Raw genomic sequence first — 22,140 nt, 5'->3', positions numbered from 1 at the left:
GATGAATCGCCCAGACCTCCAGAAGGTTGATGTGGTGCCTGGACTCCGCCGGAGACCAGAGGTCTCTGATCTCCGCCTCTCCCATATGGCCACACCATCCCAGGAGTGAAGCATATGTCACTACTGTGAACTCAGGTTGAGGAAGGGAGAGGGATCTGCGTTGACCCAATCCTGGTTCGTGAGCCATCACTGCAACTGACTTGCAGTCCCCTCCGAAATCTGAACGTCATCGGAAAGATTCCCCTGGTGCTGCGCCCACTGGAACTTCAGGTCCCACTGCAGAGCCCGTATATGCCATCTGGCATGATCCACCAGCAGGATGCAGGAGGCCATGAGGTCCAGCAGCCTCAGGGTCATTCTCACAGAAAACCGGGATGGATACTGAAACTTTGGTATCATAGTCTGAATATCCTGGACTCGCTGCTCCGGAGGATAGACCCAAAACTGCGCTGTGCCAGAACCGCTCTGATTCAAAGGACTTATGGGAGGGAATCAGGTGCGACTTCCGCACGTTAACTGTGAACCCCAGCAAATGCAGGAAGTCCGCTGTAGTCTGGAGGTGGGAGACGACAGCCTGGGCGAGCCTGCCTTCAACAGCCAGTCATGAAGATAGGGGAAGACTGTAACCCCTGATCTGCGCACATGAGCTGCAACCACCGCCATCACTTTCGTGAACACCCCAGGGGCGCTGGTAAGGCCAAAGGGGAGCGTGGTAAACTGAAAAAGCTTGTGGCCTACCATGAACCGTAGGTAGCGCCAGTGGGCAGGCAAGACGCGGATGTGAAAGTAAGCGTCCTGCAAGTCCAACGCTACCATCAAATCTCCAGGGTCGAGGGCAGACAAGACCTGAGCCAAGGTTAAAATCTTGAACTTCTCCTTCCGGAGAAACCGGTTGATGTCCCTGAGGTCTAAGATAATACGCAGGCCTTTGTCCTTCTTGGGTACCAAGAAGTAGTGGGAATAGCAACCACGACCTACTTCTGGCACAGGGACGCATGTATCTCTTCTGGAATGGGATGGGAAGGCCCTATGGGAGACAGAGATTAGGGAACCCTCGTCAGCGGCAGATACCCAACTCCAAATCAAGCTGTTGGAGTTGCGAGCATTTCACTTGGCGGTGAAGGTCTTCCGGCCCACCATCACAGGAGGGCTGGAGCAGCTTCTCACAGACAAGACAGTCAATGGCGATGGTCTCATCAGGAGTCACATTAGAACTTGTTTGACAACGAGCCCAGGATTCATTGGCTGCAGTTGTTTGGTACGACGAACAGGCGCTGGAACTGCTTGGTGGAATTTGACTTTCGTGAGCAGTACCCCTGCGTGTTGGTAGGCGTCGTCTGCGGCTCCGCGTCCGTCATCGTGATCACCGAAATGACGTCACTGGAGTACTTAGACGCCACCCTCGCTGATGTCAGTTCTGTACATTATGTCCGCGCCAGGAACGCAGAGCCATGCAAGAAACAGACACTGGTACCATGAAACTAGGGCCCTGACAGGGAAATTCCTGAACCCTAGATATCGGTTCGCAGAAACGGGGAGGATGGGTGGGGTGGTAAGGAATCTAACACTAACTAATGTTTCTTACAGATATAACGTTACCGATGGTAAGTAAATTGTGCATCTGAAAGAAACACGTTAGTGTTAGATTCCTTACCTTAGAATAGATACCCCAGCAATACCAACCCCGGTGGTGGGTCTGCGAACCAAAATCACACCAGGAAGTCCTGGAGAACAGAACGGCCAAAGAAGAAGTCTCTCCGGCCTTGGCTCTCCAGGCAGTAATGCTTGGCAAACGTGTGCAGCGAGGCCCACGTAATGTAGGTATACTTATAGAGCGCAAACCTGTCACCCAGAGGGCATCCTGGCGCTTAGCTGCCTGACAAATGTCCTGCAAGGGACTCCCCGTCTCAAAGCAGTAGTAGCCGCTGTAGCCTGAGTGGAATGGGAGCGCAGCCCCACAAGAGGTTCCTTTTTAGCCAAGGAATAACAGATCTTGATGCACAAAACGACCCACGAGAGATGGTCCGCTTGTGCACTGCCTGTCCCTTCTTAGCTCCCACCTAGCCAACAAAGACTTGGTCGTCCACCTGGAACTGTTGTGCGCGGTTCAGGTAAAAGGAGAGTGCACGTTTTAGGTCCAGACAGTGGAGCCTCTCTTCCTCTTTCGAGGGATGTGGAGGCGGAAAGATGGTGGGCATGGTAATGGTCTGTCCGATGTGAAAGGCAGTAACCTTACTAACTACAGGAAGGGAACCGGTCTGTTTGGTGTGATAGAAAGACCACACATGTGAGAGCAGCTACAGTTCACCAATGATACATAACTCGCACAATCTCAGGCTTGAGCAAAGGCAGTAACCACCTTGGGTAGAAATGAAGGGCGAGTCCTCAGAACAACTTTGTGCGGATGGACAGAGAGGAAAGCAGGCTAAGAGCCTGGAGCTCACTTACTCTTCTGGCCGAGGTGATGGCAACCAGGAAAGCAGTTTTTAGGGTCAGAAGACGGAGAGGGCAATTATGAAGTGGCTCAAAGGGAGCGCACATCAAAAGGGTAATAACCAGATTCAAGTCCCACTGAGGCATCACGAAAGGAACAGGAGGAAACATGTGCGTGATGCCTTTCAAGAATCTATTGACAACAAGGAACTTGAAAATAGAAGGCTGACCAGGAAGCCACTAGGAGGCTGAAATGGCTGAAAGATAGCCCTTGATAGTGCCCAGGACAGAGCCCTGCTGGGCGACAGAAAGAAGAAAGAGGAAAACCTCTGAAAGAGGGGCAGAGAGATTATCCACAGCCTTTGCTGTGCATCATGCCACAAATGTGTTCCACCTGCAGGCATATACCGTTTTTGTGGGGGGAAGCCTGTCTGGCAGAACAGCATCACAGACTTCAGGAGGCAAGTCAAATGGCCTCAACTGTCGCTGCTCAATCTCCACGCATGAAGGTGGAGGCTGGATAGGTTCGGGTGGTGGACGTTCCCTGCTGCTGCGACAGAAGGTCCTCCTGAAGAGGCAGTCGAATCTGGGAATCGATTCACATTCTGAGTAGCTCGAGATACCAGTATCTTTGTGCCCAATCCGGAGCCACAAGGATGACTTGGGCCCGGTCGCGCCTGATCTTCTTCAGCACTCTGGGCAGAAGTGGGATAGGTAGAAAGGCGTACAACAGACCGCAACTCCACTCGCGACAAAAAGTGTCGCCGAGCGAGTGCCACCTTGCAAATTCCTACGCGCAGAACTGAAGACATTGCGCATTCTCTTCGGTGGCGAATAGATCTAACCAAGGCTCTCTCCACTGCTGAAAGAGACCTTGTGCCACGTCCGAGTACAGACGCCATTCGTGATCTATCATGCACCGGCGGCTGAGTTCGTCCGCCCTGGTGTTCGGCAAACCTGCCAGGTGTTGAACCACCAGGGTGATGCCCTGATATTCCAGCCATGTACAGAGGCGCAGAGCCTCCTGACATAGGGTCCACAACCCCACCCCGCCTTGTTTGTTGCAGTACCACATGGCGGTGGTTTTGTCCGTGAACACCTGCACTACACTTCTCCGGACAGAGGGAAGGAATGCCTTCAGTGCAAGTCGGATCGCCCGCAGCTCCAAAAGGTTGATATGGAGCCGGAGACCAGAGGCCTCGGATCTCCGCCTGTCCCATGTGGCCACCCCATCCCAGGAGGGATGCACCCGTCACCACTGTGTGCTCCGCTTGGGGAAGGGAGAGGGATCTGCCACTGGCCCAATCGCGGTCCATGAGCCACCACTGCAGCTGTCTCGCAGTGCCCTTCAAGATCAGAACGTGGTTAGTCAGGTTGCCCTGATGCTGTGCCCACTGGAACTTCAGGTCCCACTGGAGAGCCCGCATCCGCCACCTGGCGTGATGTACCAGCAGGATGCAGGAGGCCATCAGCCCCAGGAGCTGCAGGGTCATTCTGACCGAAACTCTGGATAAAGGCTGAAAGATTGGAAACAGAGCCTGAATATCCCAAACCCGCTGCTCGGGGGGATACACCCAAAACTGCGCCGAGTGTAGAACCGCTCCGATGAAGAGGATCTTCTGAGAGGGACTCAGGTGTGACTTCGGCACGTTGATGGAGAACCCCAGCGAGTGCAGGAGGCCGGCCGTACTCTGGAGGTGGAAGATGACTGTCTGGGGCGAGCCCGCCTTCAACAACCAGTGGTCAAGATAGGGGAAGACTGGAACCCCTAATCTGCGCAGATGAGCTGCAACCACTGCCATCACTTTAGTGAATACCCGGGGGGCACTGGTAAGGCAGAAGGGGAGCACGGTAAACTGAAAGTGCTCGTGGCCTACCATGAACCGCGTGTATCGCCGGTGGGCCAGCAGGACATGAATATGGAAATAGGTGTCCTGCAAGTCCAACGCTACCATCCAGTCTCCTGGGTCTACGGCAGCCAGAACCTGAGCTAAAGTCAGCATCTTGAACTTCTCCTTCAGGAGGGAGCCGTTGACGCTCCTGAGGTCCAAGATAGAGCACAGGCCCCCTTTGCCCTTCTTTGGAACCAGAAAGTAGTGGGAATAACAACCACGTCCTACTTCTGGACCAGGAACGCGCTTGATGGCCCCCTTGGCCAAGAGGGCCGTAACTTCCTCTCGCAGAAGTTGCAAGTGATCCCCCGACATGATACTGTGGTGGCATGGCTGGAGGGGTCACCTCAAAGGGGAGGGAGTAGCCCCTTCGGATGATTTGCAGCACCCACCTGTCCGAAGTGATGGAACGCCAGTGGAGTACGTGATGGTAAACCCTGCCTCCGACTGGCGTGGAATGAGCCTGAAAGCTCAGACTAGGAAGGCTTTAAGGCAGAAGCTGCGGGAGCTGATGTGGACTGACTGGCTCTCTGACCCCCTGCTCCACCACGGCGGGCAGCACGTCCGCGACCGCGTTGAGGCTGTACAAACGTGTGGGGGTGCCCCTTCCGTGGCCACGAAAGAGACGAAAAGCAGAAGTTTGCTGGCGCTGGCCCGACAGGCCCAAGGACTTGGCCATAGCCCTGAAGTCCTTAAAGCGTTCAAGCTCGCTATCTGCTTTGTCGCCAAAGAGGAGACGGCCATCAAAGGGCATGTCCATGAGTGTGTTCTGGACATCCCCTGAAAAACTGGCAAACCTCAGCCAGGCGTGACGAGTAATCGCCACAGTCGTTGAATTTGCTCTGCCCAGCGAGTCTGTGGTGTCAAGTCCACATCGGATGGAATACCGTGCTGCGTCTCGGCCACCAGCGACAGCCTGGGCGAGCTGTGTCTGGGCCTCCGCCGGACACTGGGGTAGCACGTCCACCACCGTATCCGACAGAGAGAGCGTGTAACAGCCCAAAAGGCATGAAGTGTTAATGGACCGCAATCCTAGGCTGACCGAGAAGAACAGTTTCTTGCCAAACTGATCTAGCCTTTTGGATTCCTGATATGGCAGAGCGGTCGGGAATGCGGTCTGGGACGTGGAGGCCTGGATAACCAGACTCTCGGGGGTGGAGTGGGTGGACAGAAAGCAGGGGTCGCCCGGAGCCGGGCGTTGGCGTCGGTCCACGTACTGATCCACAGGGAGAACTGTGGAGGCCTTGGACCAAGTGCCCATCAGAAAGTCAGTGAGGGCCTCAATAAACGGCAGCAGAGGCTTCGTAGAGCTGACTGGCTCAGAGAAGTGTGGCTCAATGGTTAGAGCGGCAGACCCTGATGCAGAGGTCTAGTCCGGGACCAGGGTTCAATTCCCCGCCTCGGCGGGTCTTGTGCTCAAAAATTCCACGGACCTGATAATTCTCGTCTCAGTGCCTATTCCAATCATGGAGTCCCACTCTGCAACTCTGGGCAATAGCTTGCTTAATCTCCACAACGGCCCCCACAACGCTAAGGATGCCTGGCCTCCACCTTGGGGGTGCCCAGGAGTGGACACCTCACAGGGAAAGCCAGGATGGGTTCCACAGCGGTATTCGTACAAGCGCCTTGAGACCCTAGCGGGTGAGTAGTGCGCTATACAAGTATCAATTTACATTTACATTTACTGGGGGTTGAGTACTGAGAAAAAGGGGTCCCAGTGTGGAAGCAACAATGATTTTACCATTTCAAACAAAAAAAAAATCAAAAACAACAAATGAATCCACATTGTTTTAATTCACAATGAGGATGGGTATAACGAATATACAAAGTATCGTAGGTTGTACAGTGCCCAAGGGGGGAAGGAGGAAGTGATTGAGTGAGGATGGTGTGGTACGGGAGTTGTGACAGTAAAATCAACCTGAGTAACAAAATTACATTTGTATGTTAATTCAAATACAAAAATAGGACCAATGGTTCAATGCAGCAGTATATACATGTAATACTCCAGAAGTGCAAATAATGTCAAATTAGGTATGGAGTTGACAAATATCGGGACAGTTGTCGACGTTTCGACCCTCAATGTAACGCAGGGATTAGTGCAGCCCTTGCAGCAGGGTCTTCATCAGGACATGGAACTGGGCGGGCAACCTAATGAATATATATAAGTTCTATTAATAGTTCAAAATAATCGTGGGACACAACTTAATTGTGAGTTGTAACAAAAAGCACACATCAACAAAGAGCATACCGTTATGATTATTGCTCTTCCTGTGAGGGGCTTTCATCGCCGTGGGTCATATTCATTACTAAGGGTGGGAGACATATTAAATTAGAATTGTGGGAACCAAAGGTTCCGATAGCAGCAGAATAAACATACTGTTATTCTTTTCAGAGGCTCAAAATGGATTACCGGTCATCATATACACAAGCGTTGTGTACTCACTTTGTGAAATTGAGAGAGCGGTGGAGGTCGAGACCGGCCCGCGGGCGGTGGATTTGGCCGTATCTGGAACAAGACATTGAGTTAGACTTTACAGAGCAACGTCCTGTTGGAGTGACTCGGCACCAGAGACGAGTGGAGAAACATGCGCTTACCTACATAATGCGGTAGCTCGGCAAAAAGTCCAGAGGTGGTCTTAAGGGGATCACTCCGTAGTATCTGTGAAGCAATAAGTTAAAAAATGATCGTGAATAGAGGATCTCATCGGGGATCACGATCTCAAAGACTGCAGTGGCAGGGCGGATGAGGCTCACCGAGCACCGTCCCGTGGGAGTGACTCGACACCAGAGACGTGTGGAGAAAAGGGCGCTTACCTAATGCGGTAGCTCAGCAATAAGTCCAGAGGTGGTCTGAAGGGGATCACTCCGTGCTATCTGTGAGGCAATAAGTTAAAAAATTATCATGAATGGAGGATCTCATCGGAGATCACGATCTCAAAAGCTGGAGTGGCAGGGCGGATGGAACTCACCGAACGCCGACTTAATCGGGCATGTACTCCCGCTCGTGTCTGCGTCTGCAATCGCAAGACGAGCTTCCTGGTTAGGTTAGTAACCTAGGGAACGGTGTCACGTGACTATGGGTCATGAATAGACATTGAAAAAAGACTGCGCGTTTAGTACGATTATAATACTTTAGCGGCAATTAATGAAGTTCGTTTGAAGTGCTCTATAATAGCCGAAAAGGTCATTGACATGATGAAATGATGATTAATCAGACATAGAAAAACCACAGACAATAGTTGCAAAAAGGATTAGATATAGAATTCCCCAGACACATTGGTGAAGCCATTGCAGTGTGTAACAACCAATCAAAGAGGAGCATCTTTAAGGATCTAACTAATTCTAACCGATTTTAGCTATTTTTGGCGTACCTCTCACATGAGGGTATAGGCCAGTTCTGAGTCAGATCAGTTCAGGATTATGCTACCACCCCAGGGTAGTCAGTTACATAGGAACATATTAGGGTAATATTGCTAACTGGGAAAAAGAGCTATCCTGTTCGTGGAGTCCATTATGGATAGAATGAAAAAGAAGCATCCACTTTACTTCGCGTATATTTAGAATACTAGCAATGTTACCACCTCGTGGTCCCAAAACTGCCCTTTCTAGTACCACCCACCGGAGACTATCTGGGGGGTGTGCCGCGAGTTTGAAATGGTCTACAAGTGGGGCGCCTTGGACCATACATCTGATCCTGCTCATATGTTGGAGAATTCTTACTTTAGCCTTTTGTTGGGTTTGGCCAATATAAATCAATTTGCATGGACATACTATTGCATAGATGATGTTAGATGTATTGCAATTGCTGTGGAATTTGAGTTTGATTCTGTGTTGGAGATGTACGAATTCCTTTGTTGGTATGGTGGTGTCACAGGTCTTGCAGTGGCCACACCTGAAGTGGCCAACTACTGGTGGAAGATTCCATAATGAGGTAATGGTGGGGTCATCAGGACTTGGTAGAAAGGACCGCACTACATAATCCTTCACACTTTTGGCTTTTTTGAAAGCATGTAATGGTGTAGCCATTTGATTGACATTGTCGGATATCAATTGCCAATGTTGGTTTACAATGCGTTTGATTTGATTGCTTTTAGTCGAAAACGTTGTCACACACACAATCCTGTTATTTTGTTCCTCTGTCCTGTCTTTAGGAGTGAGTAGTTCATCTCTTAGATAAAACCAGGCACGTTTCCTTGACTTCTTGACTAGTCGTCTAGGATAGCCCCGTTCTTGAAGACGGTTCGCAAGGTCCTCAGATTCCTTGAAATAGTGATCTTTGTTGGAACAGTTCCTCCGGATACGGAGGAACTGTCCGAATGGCAAGTTGTCACGGAGTGCGCGAGGATGATGGCTGGTATATTGTAACAGTGAATTCCTCTCAGCAGGTTTGCGATAGAGTGTAGTGAATAAGGTTCCAGACTCCTCGTAGATGGTAATGTCCAGAAAATTGATAGTTTTGTTGTCCAATTGGCTTGTGAATTTGAGATGGGGTGATTGTTGATTCAACCATATGAAGAACGATGATAATACCTCAGTGTCGCCACTCCAGATTAACAGTATGTTGTCAATATATCGCATCCAGAGACTGAGTTGGTCTCTGAATGGATTGGAGTTGTTTAGTACAGTATCATCTTCAAATGCCGCCATGTATAGAATTGCCACGTCTGGGGCGAAGGGAGCCCCCATCGCTACGCCAGAGATCTGAAGATAGAATTGATTTTAAAATATTAAAAGGTTTTTTGTCATTGCAATCGTCAGAAGAGCTACAATGAACTCTGTTGGAACTTGCACTGGAGCAGGTCGTTGGTTTAGACACCTGGTTATCACAGCTAAAGCTTCCTGTTGAGGGATGCAGGTGTAGAGCGATACCACATCGCATGTAGCTAGTACTTGACACTGTAGGTCGAAGGATCGATTCTCGACAATGTTTATAGTGTGCATGGTGTCACGCAGGTATGATTGAGTAGACTCTGCGAGAGGTTTAATGAAGAAATCGATATACTTCCCAAGTGGTTCCAGTATGGACCCACAGCCAGAGACTATGGGGCGTCCCGGGGGGTGGTCCATGCTTTTGTGTATTTTGGGTATAGTATAGATGGTTGCCAGTCGTGGATGTTTTTGATTAAGATATAAAAATTCGTGTTCAGACAGAAAACCCTGGTCCAGGCCAGCTTGCGTCAGCTGCTGAATTTCGATGGCGGTGGCTTTTGATGGATCCAATCTTAGTAGTTGGTAACTGGTCCCATCGTTTAATTGGCGCAAGATCTCGGACTCGTAGTCGGACATGTCTTGGATCACAATTGCGCCGCCTTTATCCGCTGGCTTAATCACCACATCGTTGTTGCGGGCGAGTGATTGCAGGGCCAACTTTTCAGTTTTACAGATGTTGTACTTTGTGAATGATTTTGTATCCAGAATTTGTTGCACATCTCTCCAAACAACGGTCTCATAGGCCAGTATTTTGTGTGACATGACACTGGCGTGCGGTACAAAGGTAGATGGTGTTCGTAATCCTGTCAATGAAGGGTTGGACCGTGCATCAGAATTGTGAAAAAAATATTTCAGCCGTATTTTTCGAAAGAACTTGAAGAGTTCAGTTCGTATTGTAAAGTTATCAGGTCTGTTGGTCGGTACATATGATAACCCTTTGTTTAGAACTTTGATTTCATCCTCGTTCAAGTTGTGTTGAGATATGTTGATAACGGGGCTCAGGATCTCAGGAGTGTCTACCATCGGTAGGTTTTGTTGCGTGTTACCCTCTCCCCATGCTGTTCCGGTTGAAAGTGCACTTGCTTCGGGGCCTGGCCTCGTCCTCCGTCCCAATTGTTCGTATTCTGTTGGCCGCGTTGCTGGCCACCTCGCCAGTTGTTGCCTCTGCCACGGGATGGACGCCATGGTGCTTGGCGTTGTCCTAAAATAGGGTTATAATGATGTTGCTGGTAGCCGTAGTTTTGATAATTAAAGAAAGGGACTGGGGCCTGAACTATTAATAGAACTTATATATATTCATTAGGTTGCCCGCCCAGTTCCATGTCCTGATGAAGACCCTGCTGCAAGGGCTGCACTAATCCCTGCCTTACATTGAGGGTCGAAACGTCGACAACTGTCCCGATATTTGTCAACTCCATACCTAATTTGACATTAATTGCACTTCTGGAGTATGACATGTATATACTGCTGCATTGAACCATTGGTCCTATTTTTGTATTTGAATTAACATACAAATGTAATTTTGTTACTCAGGTTGATTTTACTGTCACAACTCCCGTACCACACCATCCTCACTCAATCACTTCCTCCCCCCCCCCCCTTGGGCACTGTACAACCTACGATACTTTGTTATACCCATCCTCATTGTGAATTAAAACAATGTGGATTCATTTGTTGTTTTTGAATTTTTTTTGTGTGAAATGGTAAAATCATTGTTGCTTCCACACTGGGACCCCTTTCTCTCAGTACTCATTCAACCCAGGTCCCAGTGACTATTTTTGGGTAAACCCCCCCATATATATACGACTGGCGGTTGAAGCACCTCGGTGAGGAAGTTAGTCCTCACGCTGCTGCAGGGAGCTCAAGGGCTAGGGCCTTGGCCGCCCTGCGCAACACCACAGCATAAGTAGCCCCCTCCTCCGTAGTCACGGAGGGAGGAGAGAGAAAACCAGTGTCAGGCGAAGTGGCTAGACCACTGGCATCGCCCAGCTCATCATCCTAGTCCTGACTTAACTGGCACTGCTGTGCCAGAGGGTCCTCAGACCCCTCCCAGTCCTCCCCTTGATCCGTGTCCTGATTAACAGGCATGTCAAATGTCAAAGGTTCTTATATAGCGCCTTATCACCGATAGGTCTCAAGGCGCTTGCTTTGGGAACCCGTCCTGGCTTTTCCCTGTGAGATTATCCCTACTGGGCATCCCCAAGGTGAAAGCCAGGCCTCCCGCCGCTGGGAGGCCGTAGTGGAGATTAAGCAAGCTATTGCCCAGAGTTGCAGAGTGTGAACCCGTGATTCGAGTAGGCACCGAAGCGAGAATTGTCGAGTCCGTGGACATTTGGGCTCAAGACCCTGCCGCGTCGGGAATTGAACCCTGGTCCCGGGTCTGACCTCTGCTTCAGGGTCTGCCTCCTCTAACCAGTGAGCCACACTTGCATAAATGACAGAGCCGGGTCATAGGTGAAGGGCTCACACCCATCGACATCAGGGACGGCACTGCTCCGACGCCGAACCGGGACTGGGGCTAAAACCTGAGACGGTGTTGTCCGAGGATGGCGCCGGGGTCAGCACCAGCGGAGGAGTCATAAGGTCAACTGGCGTCGACCGGGATCCAGGCCTGGATCCCACGGGGTCCTGCACGCCGAGACCGAAGTTGCTGACGGCACCGGGGCCGAAGCCGCCAGCAAGTTAGGACTCCCAGTCGGACCCGCGGGCCCGAAGCCACGCCGGCAGGTGTCGACGGCGGGAAGAGAGTCCTCTTGGCTACGAGGAAGTCTCTAATATCGCCCGGAGTCGCATTCAGTCCAGGGACCAGAGGGTGTGGGACAGGATGCGACTCCTGAGCCGCGTGAGTGGCGAGGGGAGTCCTCACTGCTTCTTTTTGACATGCCTCGGCTTACCCGAGTGCGAGGACTTGGATCCGGATGATCGGTGATGACTGCGGCTCCGCGACCAGTTCCTCGACTTCCTCCCTGACTGGGACCTCAAGCGGCACAGAGTCGACTGCCGGAGCTCGAGGAGCTTACGGGAACGCTCCCGCCTAGCCTTCGACGTCAAGGCCCGGCAGTCGGAGTACGACTTGTCATCGTGGTCGCCCCCAAACAGTAGGAACACCGGCGGAGGGGGTCGGTAACAGACATCAGTCGGTGATAGGCGTCACACAGCTTGAAACCGGGCATCCCTACTGGCACCAGGAGTCGAGTCGACTCGACAAAGATAGACAAAAATGTCCAAAAAGTTAGTAAAAAATGACTAAAGGTACGTGCTCTTCCCGGATCTGCGCTAGCTGGCGCGGAAAAAAGAAGAACTGACGTCAGCGCACGAGGGCGGCGTCTAAGTACTCCAGCGACATCATTCCGGCGATCACGACACCGACGACGGACACGGAGCCGCAGACGACGCCTACCGACGCGCAGGGGTACTGCTGACGAAAAACTTTCCGTATCCAGTCTGACGCCTGGGGGTAATTCTAAGGTAAGGAATCTAACACTAACGTGTTTCTTTCAGATTCTGTCTTTCAGATACTAGCTTTTTTGGCATAAGGATTTTCTCCAGTGTGGAGTTTCTCATGGTGAGATAGCGTTTTTCTCTGCAGCTCTTCTGGCATTCAGAACACTCATAAAGTTTTTCATCAGTATGGAGAATCGCTTATGATTAGTGAGGCTGTGCCTATCAGATAGGAATTTCTGGCATTCACAGCATTGGTAATGTTTTTCCCCTGTGTGCGTCTGCTCATGTAGAGGGAGATTGTGTTTAAAACTGATGCTTTTCTGGCACTAAAATATTTTGATGGTGTGTTTTCTTATGGCGCTTGAAATTATCTCTACCTCTGAATCTTTTCTGAATATTTGAGCACTGATACTTTTCTTCTCCAGTATGGATTCTCATATGTTTAGTGAGATTACATTTAAGGCTGAAACATTTTTGGCATTTGGAGCACTGATAAGGTATTTCCCCAGTGTGGGTTCTTATATGGTAAGTGAGACTGCCTTTTTTACTGAAACATATCTGGCATTCGAGCACCTATATGGTTTTTCCCCAGTGTGGGTTCTTATATGATTAATGAGACTGTTTTTTTGGCAGAAATATTTTTGGCATTCAGAGCACTGATATGGTTTTTCCCCAGTGTGTGTTCTTATATGCTGAGTGAGACTGTTTTTTTCACTGAAACATTTGTGGCATTCAGAGCACCGATAAGGTTTTTCCCCAGTGTGGGTTCTTATATGATTAATGAGACTGTTTTTTTGCCCAAAACATTTTTGGCATTCAGAGCACTGATAAGGTTTTTCCCCAGTGTGGGTTCTTATATGCTGAGTGAGATTGCTTTTTACCCTGAAACATTTGTCACATTCAGTGCACTGATAAGGTTTTTCCCCAGTGTGGAATCTCACATGCCCAGTTAGAAGTGATTTAAGTGTGAAATCTTTTGGGCATTTAAAGCACTGATAAGGTTTTTCCCCAGTGTGGGTTCTTATATGCTGAGTGAGACTGAGTTTGTCTCTGAAACATTTCTGACATTCAGAGCATGGATAAGGTTTTTCCCCAGTGTGGGTTATTGTATGTTGAGAAAGAGTTCTTTTGTCAGTGAAACATTTCTGGCATTCAGAGCACTGATAAGGTTTTTCCCCAGTGTGGATCTTTGTATGCTGTGTGAGTCTACTTTTTAAACTGAAACATTTCTGGCATTCAGAGCACTGATAAGGTTTTTCCCCAGTGTGGATTCTTATGTGCCGTGTGAGTCTACTTTGTACACTGAAACATTTCTGGCATTCAGAGCACTGATAAGGTTTTTCCCCAGTGTGGATTCGTATGTGCCGTGTGAGTCTACTTTTTACACTGAAACATTTCTGGCATTCAGAGCATTGATAAGGTTGTTCCACAGAATGGGTTATTGCATGTTGAGAAAGACGTTGTTTGTTACAAAACCTTTCCTGGCATTCAGAGCACTGATAAGGTTTCTCCCCAGTGTGGGTTCTTATATGATGAGTGAGACTGTTTTTGTCATTGAAACATTTCTGGCATTCAGAGCACTGATAAGGTTTTTCCCCAGTGTGGGTTCTTGTATGCCGAGTGAGACTCTTTTTTTCACTGAAACATTTCTGGCATTCAGAGCACTGATAAGGTTGTTCCACAGAATGGGTTATTGCATGTTGAGAAAGGCTTTGTTTGTTACAAAACCTTTCCTGGCATTCAGAGCACTGGTAAGGTTTTTCCCCAGTGTGGGTCCTTGTATGTTCAGTAAGTCTTCTTTTGTCACTGAAACATTTCTGGCATTCAGAGCACTGGTAAGGTTTTTCCCCAGAGTGGGTTAATGCATGTAGATATAGACTCGCTTTGACACTAAACCTTTTCTGGCATTCAGAGCACTGATAAGGTTTTTCTCCAGTGTGGATTCTCATATGCACAGTGAGATAAGATTTACGCCTGAAACTTTTTTGGCATACTTTGCACTGAGAGTGGTTTCCCCCAGTGTGCATTGTGTCAAATTCTGTGAGATAAGATTTATGGCTGTATCTTTTTTGGCACATGTAACTTTTTCCCCCGACGTAGGTTATTTTGCCTTGATTGAGGCGGTTTTGAACACTGAATTTGTTCTCACAGTCCGTGTTTTTATAAGGTGTATTCCTAGAGTTAATATCTCTACGTTTAGTTTTCTCTTGCTTATATGCCACAGTAAGAGTGAACCCGATTTTAGAGTTAGGCTTGTTTAGATAATGTTCAGCATTTATCTCTAAAAGAAATTGTTTGTAATCTTTTTAACACTTGAATTGAGCAAACTATGTCTGGAAGCAGCCCTGTAACACCTGTCGAAATATTTCTAGCAGATAATAGTCTTTAGGTTATAGCCTATCCGGCAGCAACTTATTTTGTGACTGAAGATTTTCTCAAATCTATTTGTATAGGTTCTTAGCAATGCAGTGATAAGGTGTTAGTCTGATATTTATTAATTAAACTGATAAGTACCTTTTTGCACTGGTGTAATGGCAGTAACTGAGGGCGTTAGAACGTGCACAGTACGATTGTGGATCACGAGTCTCAGAACATCAGTTCCTTTAACCCTTTCTATGTTTGGTGTAAGGTTAAGGTTTGTAGTTCTGAAGACGAGGATTTATTTACATTACCTATAGCGCAACTGTGCTCATTTAATCCATTTTTATCTTTAACAGTTTTACATATCACTCATTCACAGCAGATACTGTTGAGGCGATTTACATAGAATTACAGAACAGTACACAATAAAAAATAAACAATCTGAGATGGTTATGAACACAATAAAGTGGTGAATTTTTAAGGTTTTCACAAGAGTGAGCAGAGTGGGTCGTGGTTTTCTACCCAGAGTCAGATAGTCTCAAACTTGTGTAACTGGTTAAAAACAGTTCTTGAACAAAGGTGATTTTCCAATCTTTCGGTTGTTAACGTGTCAGCTTCAGATTCTTCTCTCAGCGTCTTTTCTTTGATGGTCTGCAGAAGAAACCTTTTGTTATAACTTTCTTTTATGCAGTGTGTGCTTCCTCTCTGGAATTACATGATGTTTTAGATGAAGGTTATTCTGTACACAGATATGGCTTTGCTCTGGGTTAATGAAATGCTAAATTAGAGACTTCACTTACAGTATAGTACTTTCCTCAGCTCCCACTTCCTCGACACACTTAGATTTTGGAAATTGTTTAAACATAGAATGCTGGATGTCCTTCAGTTTTTCAAAATAATCCTTCTTAAGGCACAGACTTCAGTTGCCTGGTGCTAAATCTTGCTTTCTTCGTCAGTAATTTCAATCACCTATAGTATTAAAATTAAATAGTTAATACATGAAAATTTCCCAAAATATAATTTACAAGCCAAATCAATGCAGAGTTGCAGAATTTTGAAAATGTTGAGCTGGTTTTCATACAGAGCAGAGTGTAGAATTGTAGCCTGAGAGTACTTGGATGTAGGAGTGAGGATTTATAGAATTTTCAACATTTTATTAAGCTCACAAAGGATACATGCACCCTATTTATTTATTTATTTATTTAATATATTTGTAGAGCGCAAGCCTGTCACCCAAAGGGCATCCTGGCGCTTTGATCAGAGAACCGTGCACTTTGACTGAAGTAGTCGCGCAACCATTATTTAGGGAATAAGTGCGTTTTTAAGGCCTTCCTGAACGGAAGATAGTCCTTGTGACTCCTTAGAGAGAGTGGGAGGGAGTTCCATAATTTAGCTGCAGCCACGCTAAAAGAGCGACCACCCATCCTCACTCTTTGAAACCTTGGCACCACCAGGAGGTGAGCCGACGAAGACCGCAAAAGCCGTGGGGCCGAGTACCATGCAAACATATTTTGCAGAGGGATAGGGCCCAAAAGGTGTACAGCTCTAAACACCAAGCATGCCGCTTTAAACTGAACCCGTAGATCTACCGGAAGCCAATGCAGATCTCGTAGCGCAAGAGTGGAAGAGCTAGACCTGGGCCGGGAAAGGGCCAGCTTAGCGGCCATGTTCTGCACCCGCTGAAGCTTCCCTATCAAATTTTTTGGGGCCCCCAAAAGAAGTCCGTTGCAGGAGTCAAGCCGACTTAATATGGTCCCACGGACTACTTCCGGCCTGGCATGAACAGGGAGAAAAGGCAGGACTCTGCGTAACATGCGTAGCAGCATCATACACGTTCCAGTGGTTTTGTTGACGTGTATGTCAAGTTGTAAATTAGGGCCAAACATTACCCCCAGGTTGCGTGCTGACTTCGATGCCAGCACTGGTTCGGAAAAGGTACTGGGCCAGAAGTTCTCGGGCAGTACCCGCGGAATACGATCAGTAGAACAGTGGAGCACCTCCGTCTTCGAGCTGTTGAATGGCAGAGAGTTAGCTCGTAGCCAGTCCGCTGTGGCTGCCATACAGCGATGGAAGGTGCCCAGCGAGACCGCATTATTCCCTTCCAAGGAGAAGACCAGCTGGGTGTCGTCGGCATAATTAAATGCCGAGACACCGAAAGATTTTATTAGCTGGACTAAAGGGCGGAGGTACAGGTTGAACAGTATCGGGCTGATGGCCGAGCCCTGTGGAACCCCTTGTCCTATTTTCCTTGGCTCAGAGCTGAAAGGCGGAAGTGAGACCAACTGTTGCCCACCACCAAGATATGAAATCAGCCAGTCTCTAGCCCCCTCGGTGACCCCGCACTCCTCCAGCCTCCGGACCAGGGTCCGATGGCAGACCGTATCGAACGCGGCCGACATGTCGAGCAGCACCAAAAAGGCTGCCCGACCACTGTCGACACGCGAACGCAGATTGTCCAATACGGTCACCAGCGCGGTCTCCGTCCCATGTCCAGGGCGGAAGCCAAACTGGGCCTCGTCGAACCACCCGATGTTCTCCAGGAAGCCAGAGAGAGAGCGAGTTACCCACTTTTCCAGGATCTTGATCGGAAAAGGAAGCAAGGAGATCGGCCTGTAGTTGGAGAAACAGGCCGGATCCAAAGTTGGCTTTTTTAGCAGAGGCGACACAACTGCTAACTTCCAGCTTTCTGGCACCGACGCCGATTCCAAGGATTGGAGGCAGATCGAAAACAGAGGCGGAAGAAGTTCTGCATGAAAGGCCTTCCAAAACTTGGGGGGCAGCGGATCAAGCGGAGACCCCGATGACACCGAATGAGCAATCTTACAAAATTCTTCAAAGGAAGGGGGGGGGGGGGGAAATTCAGCCGGGATAGCCTGGGTAAAATGGGCAGCGGTAGCCGTCTGGGGTCGACTGGGCTGCTCCACCGGAGCTCCCACACCGATCGGCTGGGGTCGACTGGGTGAGCTGCCCGGAGCTCCCAGATCAGAGGCAACAATGCACGTCTGGGGTCGACTGGGCTGCTCCTCCGGAGCTCCCACCCCGATCGTCTGCGGTCGGCTGGGTGAGCTAGCCAGAGCTCCCAGCCCCCGGTCGGCAACACTAATACAAGATCGACTAGACAGGCCATTCCCAGGCTGGCCTCCGCAGATACGGGATGTGTTAAGCCCTCCAGGATCTTAGCGGTCTTCTCCTCGAAGGCAAGAGCCAACGAGTCGCACAGAGCCTGTGACGCCCGGACCGAATTAGCCGCACAATCCGGATGAGACAAGTCCTTGACAATTTTGAACAGGGCTTGAGATTTATTAGGCGCCTGCAGCAGGGACGTTTGTATAAAAGTCGCCTTGGCCCGCTTGATGTTACAAGTCCACCCTATGGACTTGTAACATTGAATCCCAAAGGCAGAAATTAAAGTCATATGCACTGGCACCAAACAGATATTTAAAAAAGGATACTATTAATTAATTTTTAATGTAGATTTCTGGGACGGGAATTTCCCCTCCATGGACAACAGGCGTTTCCCCTGCCCTGAGTTACCACCTACTTGTATCTGGTATCCTGACTTTTGAGTTTGGCCTCTGCCGCACACAAATCTATTGTGTGCTGCGAGGACTATGCCTAGACATATCCCTCAACTATGGCCCAGAGTATGAATCAAGGGCAATGAAATTAAGGAGTACTTTCATGTGCTCATTTTATTCCACCTGATTATCAGTTGTTAGGTTTTTCTGCACCTGGATGTACCGGGTGCAAAAAAACAGGACACCATTTTTTTCCAGACAGGAAAATAAGACTGAAAAGACGCACAAGACTCTGGGTGCAGCAGAAGCAGCCAATACTTATGCTGTTTATATACAAACTGGGAGAAACACACAATTCTCCCCTCTGTTAGAAAATGCTTTCCTCTTCCCTCCCCTGCTTCACCCATCGCCCAACCAACCACATGCATTTATCTACCACCTGCTTAAAACAAGTGGTAAATAAAAGCAGAAAAACACTATGAAATAGTGAATGGCATGTGGTTTGACAGGCAGACGAATCTGTTCCTCGTGGCAACTCCCCTGTCCGTGGCGTCAAACTTGTGACTGCATGTTGCTGGGGTAAATATACCACAAAGTTTAAAAAAAAACAATAACATGAGATTTTTCTGCCACTCCAGCACTGTGCAACTTCTAACAAGGGACTATGAGCGGTCTTGGACCGGTCCTGTGACCTGGAGGGTCACACCAAGTGTTCCCTTATTTAAGCCAGAGGACTATCATGGGTTTAACAGCTTGAGCGGTGGTGGCAATGCACCCTGTTGTAAGGATCAATAGCCTGATGAGATCTTTGCATCATGGTCAGTGGAGTGGCGTCCTGCTGACACACCTATGTTTATTTTTTTGTTTTTTGTTTTTTATTAGCAATACATGAGTATTCAACTCACAAGAGTACAAACAAATTAAAGTATAGTGAGTACATGCGTCTTAACCATCACACCACATTTAAGCATATACATTTAACTCGGACAGTTCCATAGCAGATCGACTTCTTCTGGTATGCCCAACTTTAGTACATAGAATTACACACAACAAAAAAAAAATTGCCATTCAAAAATCCAAATAAGATAAAACAGGACCCCAAATTTGTACGCCCAGCTTTCGCTTACGCCTACCTTTTAATGCATACAAACTATACTCTAAATTAAATTTAGCCTAGAACCTAGCCCTCCAAGCCTCAAACTATGGGGGATCCCTTTGTTATCAGCTTGAAGCTATACATAGCCTTAATACTGCTGTTGCTAAAAAATTCAAATATATAGCATTCCTTGGTACACTATCAGCATTTACCCCCATCTCTACACCCAACAAAAGCTGCGTAGGCGACAAATCAATAGGTGTTTCCAAAATAGCAGTTAGAAATTTATCAACATGCTCTAATAATTCTTTTAATAGTGGACACGTACAGAAGATATGCATCACATCTACATCAGGGTTATCACAGCGAAAGCATTTCCCCTCCTGTCCACCACCCCATTTGGCAATCTTATGAGGTGTCATATATAAATAAAAAATAGTTTTATAATGTTGGGCAGACAGGTTAGCAGTCATAAATAATCGACTAGCTAATTCAATGGAGGTCTCCAAACTAATATCAGAACATCCTAACCTGCTTTCCCACTTACGATTATGTTCTTCCAAATCATTGGATCTTGTTTCTAACATACAACTATATAACCCCCCTATTCTTACTGCTTTTCGGCTAGCTTCAATAAGAGAATTAGTCTGAATATTCCACCGGGCAGTGAGGAGATAGTTCCTAATTTGTAAATATTTTAAAAAATCTGCCCGGGTATATGGTATTGTTCCATGATCTGATTAAACGATTTCAGACCCCCTTCCGTATACAAACCCCCCACTATTTTTATACCCTTACTCTGCCAGTTCTGCACTGTCCTATCCCAAAATACACTCAGAAAGCAAGTAACAACAGTTAATGGGGTATACCAGGAGACTTTCTCTATCATGAACATTTTCTTAATAGCTTTCCAAACCTTCCAAGCTGCTAATACAGTCTTGAATCTTGTGCGCTAATAATAGCTCCAGTCTAGGTGAATGAACAAACAGTTTTTTGCATCTGACCCCAGCAACATATGATATATAGCAGGAGATTCAGCAGCCACACTTGGCCCTATTCCAGTAAAGAGTATATTCATATGTTGGAGCATGCATGCATAGTAGTAGAGTGTAAAGTCCGGTACAGACCACACCCCAACCGCTCTAGGTAACACCATAAACCGTGCAGCTCTGCGGGCCTTCCCTCGTGCCCATATAAAGTTCATACATAATGACTGTAATTGTGTCAAATGAGTGCGTGAGACACATCTAAAATACAGTATTTTTGGCAGGATCATCATTTTCAGCATATTGCACCTGCCAACTAATGACAGATGCAAGCATTCACACCGATCAAGCTGTCTACACACCCCTTGTACAAGCTTCCAACAATTAGCGCCAACTAATGCTGGTGCCGACGTCCTTAATAGCACTCCTAGATATGTTACTTCCTGTGAGACCCTTGGGTCATTAAAACCTCTAACATTATGGCACAAGATTTGCGTTTTGGCGGTGTTTAATTTATATCCCGAAACAGACCCATATTCTGCAGCGAGATGTTCTACTGCCTGTATTGCTGCTGCAGGTTTAACAGAAAGCACCGCAACATCGTCTGCGTAAGCCAGAACCCGATATTGTTGCTGCTGAACAATAACAGGCTGTACTTGTGGGCTATGGTCAAGCATTTTCAAAAAAGGCTCTATATACAGGGCAAATAATAATGGGGAGCAGGGGTAGCCCTGCCTAGTACCCCACTTTATTACCACTGCTTTTGACTCGAGGCCCAGGGTACAGATCTTAGCGACAGGTTGGCAGTATAGCGTTTGTATTGCTACTATATATTGCTGCCCAAAACCCCGCTGCCGCATTACTTCCCATAAAAAACACCAAGACACTCGGTCAAACGCCTTCTCGGCATCTAACAAAATAAGGCTCAGCGGGTCCCCAGTAGCGTTGGCGTTATCTAATAATGCAATAACTCTACTAACATGATTTGTAGTGCCACGCTTAGGGATAAAGCCATGTTGTCTAATAGACACAAGTGGCGATATTACGGTGGCAAGCCGAGGGGCCAACATTTTTTAATACATTTTGCCATCCGCGTTTAAAAGAGATATGGGGCGATACGATGCTGGAAGCTACGCTGGTTTACCTTTTTTCTAAACACAATAATACTGGCTTCGCCCCGTGATTTCGGTGCCAATCCACCTTGTGCTCTTTTAAATATTAATAACATATCATCTTTTATAAACTCGAAGAAAGCTTTATATACCTCCAATGGTAATTTATCAGGGCCCGCAGCCTTACCAATTGCAAGTTCCTTAATAGCTTGTTCGCGTTCCAGCATTGTAATAGGAGCTTCTAATCTCGTTACGTCCTCCTCCCCAATATCTTGCTCACACTGTTGAGATACAAATTCCTTGACTTTCCGGACATCATATTGATCATCCGTGTATAATGCTTCATATAAAACTTCTGAACACCTCCAGAATACCATTCTCATCCTCAACGCACTGGCCATTACTATCCCAAATGTAATTGATTCTCTCAGCTGCCTCCTACATCCTTAATTTTTACGCCAAGCACCTACCGCTGGCCTCCCCATATTCATAGTTAAGTCGCTGTCTTACTACATATTTTTTAGCAGCCTCTTGGCTCCATTGGAGATTTATTTTCGCCTTGATCTTTGACACTTCTACTACAAATGC

General features: G+C 47.7%; 1 pseudogene; it reads right to left on the bottom strand.

Annotated features, from left to right (window-relative positions):
* LOC147737801 (uncharacterized) overlaps positions 1 to 14,506 on the bottom strand; it is a 40,754-nt pseudogene extending 26,248 nt beyond the window's left edge.
* Positions 14,507 to 22,140: the final 7,634 nt, after the last annotated feature.

Source organism: Lissotriton vulgaris, chromosome 1_1 (genome assembly GCF_964263255.1).
Source record: "Lissotriton vulgaris chromosome 1_1, aLisVul1.2, whole genome shotgun sequence".
NCBI classification, from domain to species: domain Eukaryota; kingdom Metazoa; phylum Chordata; class Amphibia; order Caudata; family Salamandridae; genus Lissotriton; species Lissotriton vulgaris.
This window is presented reverse-complemented; position numbering and strand designations above follow the sequence as displayed.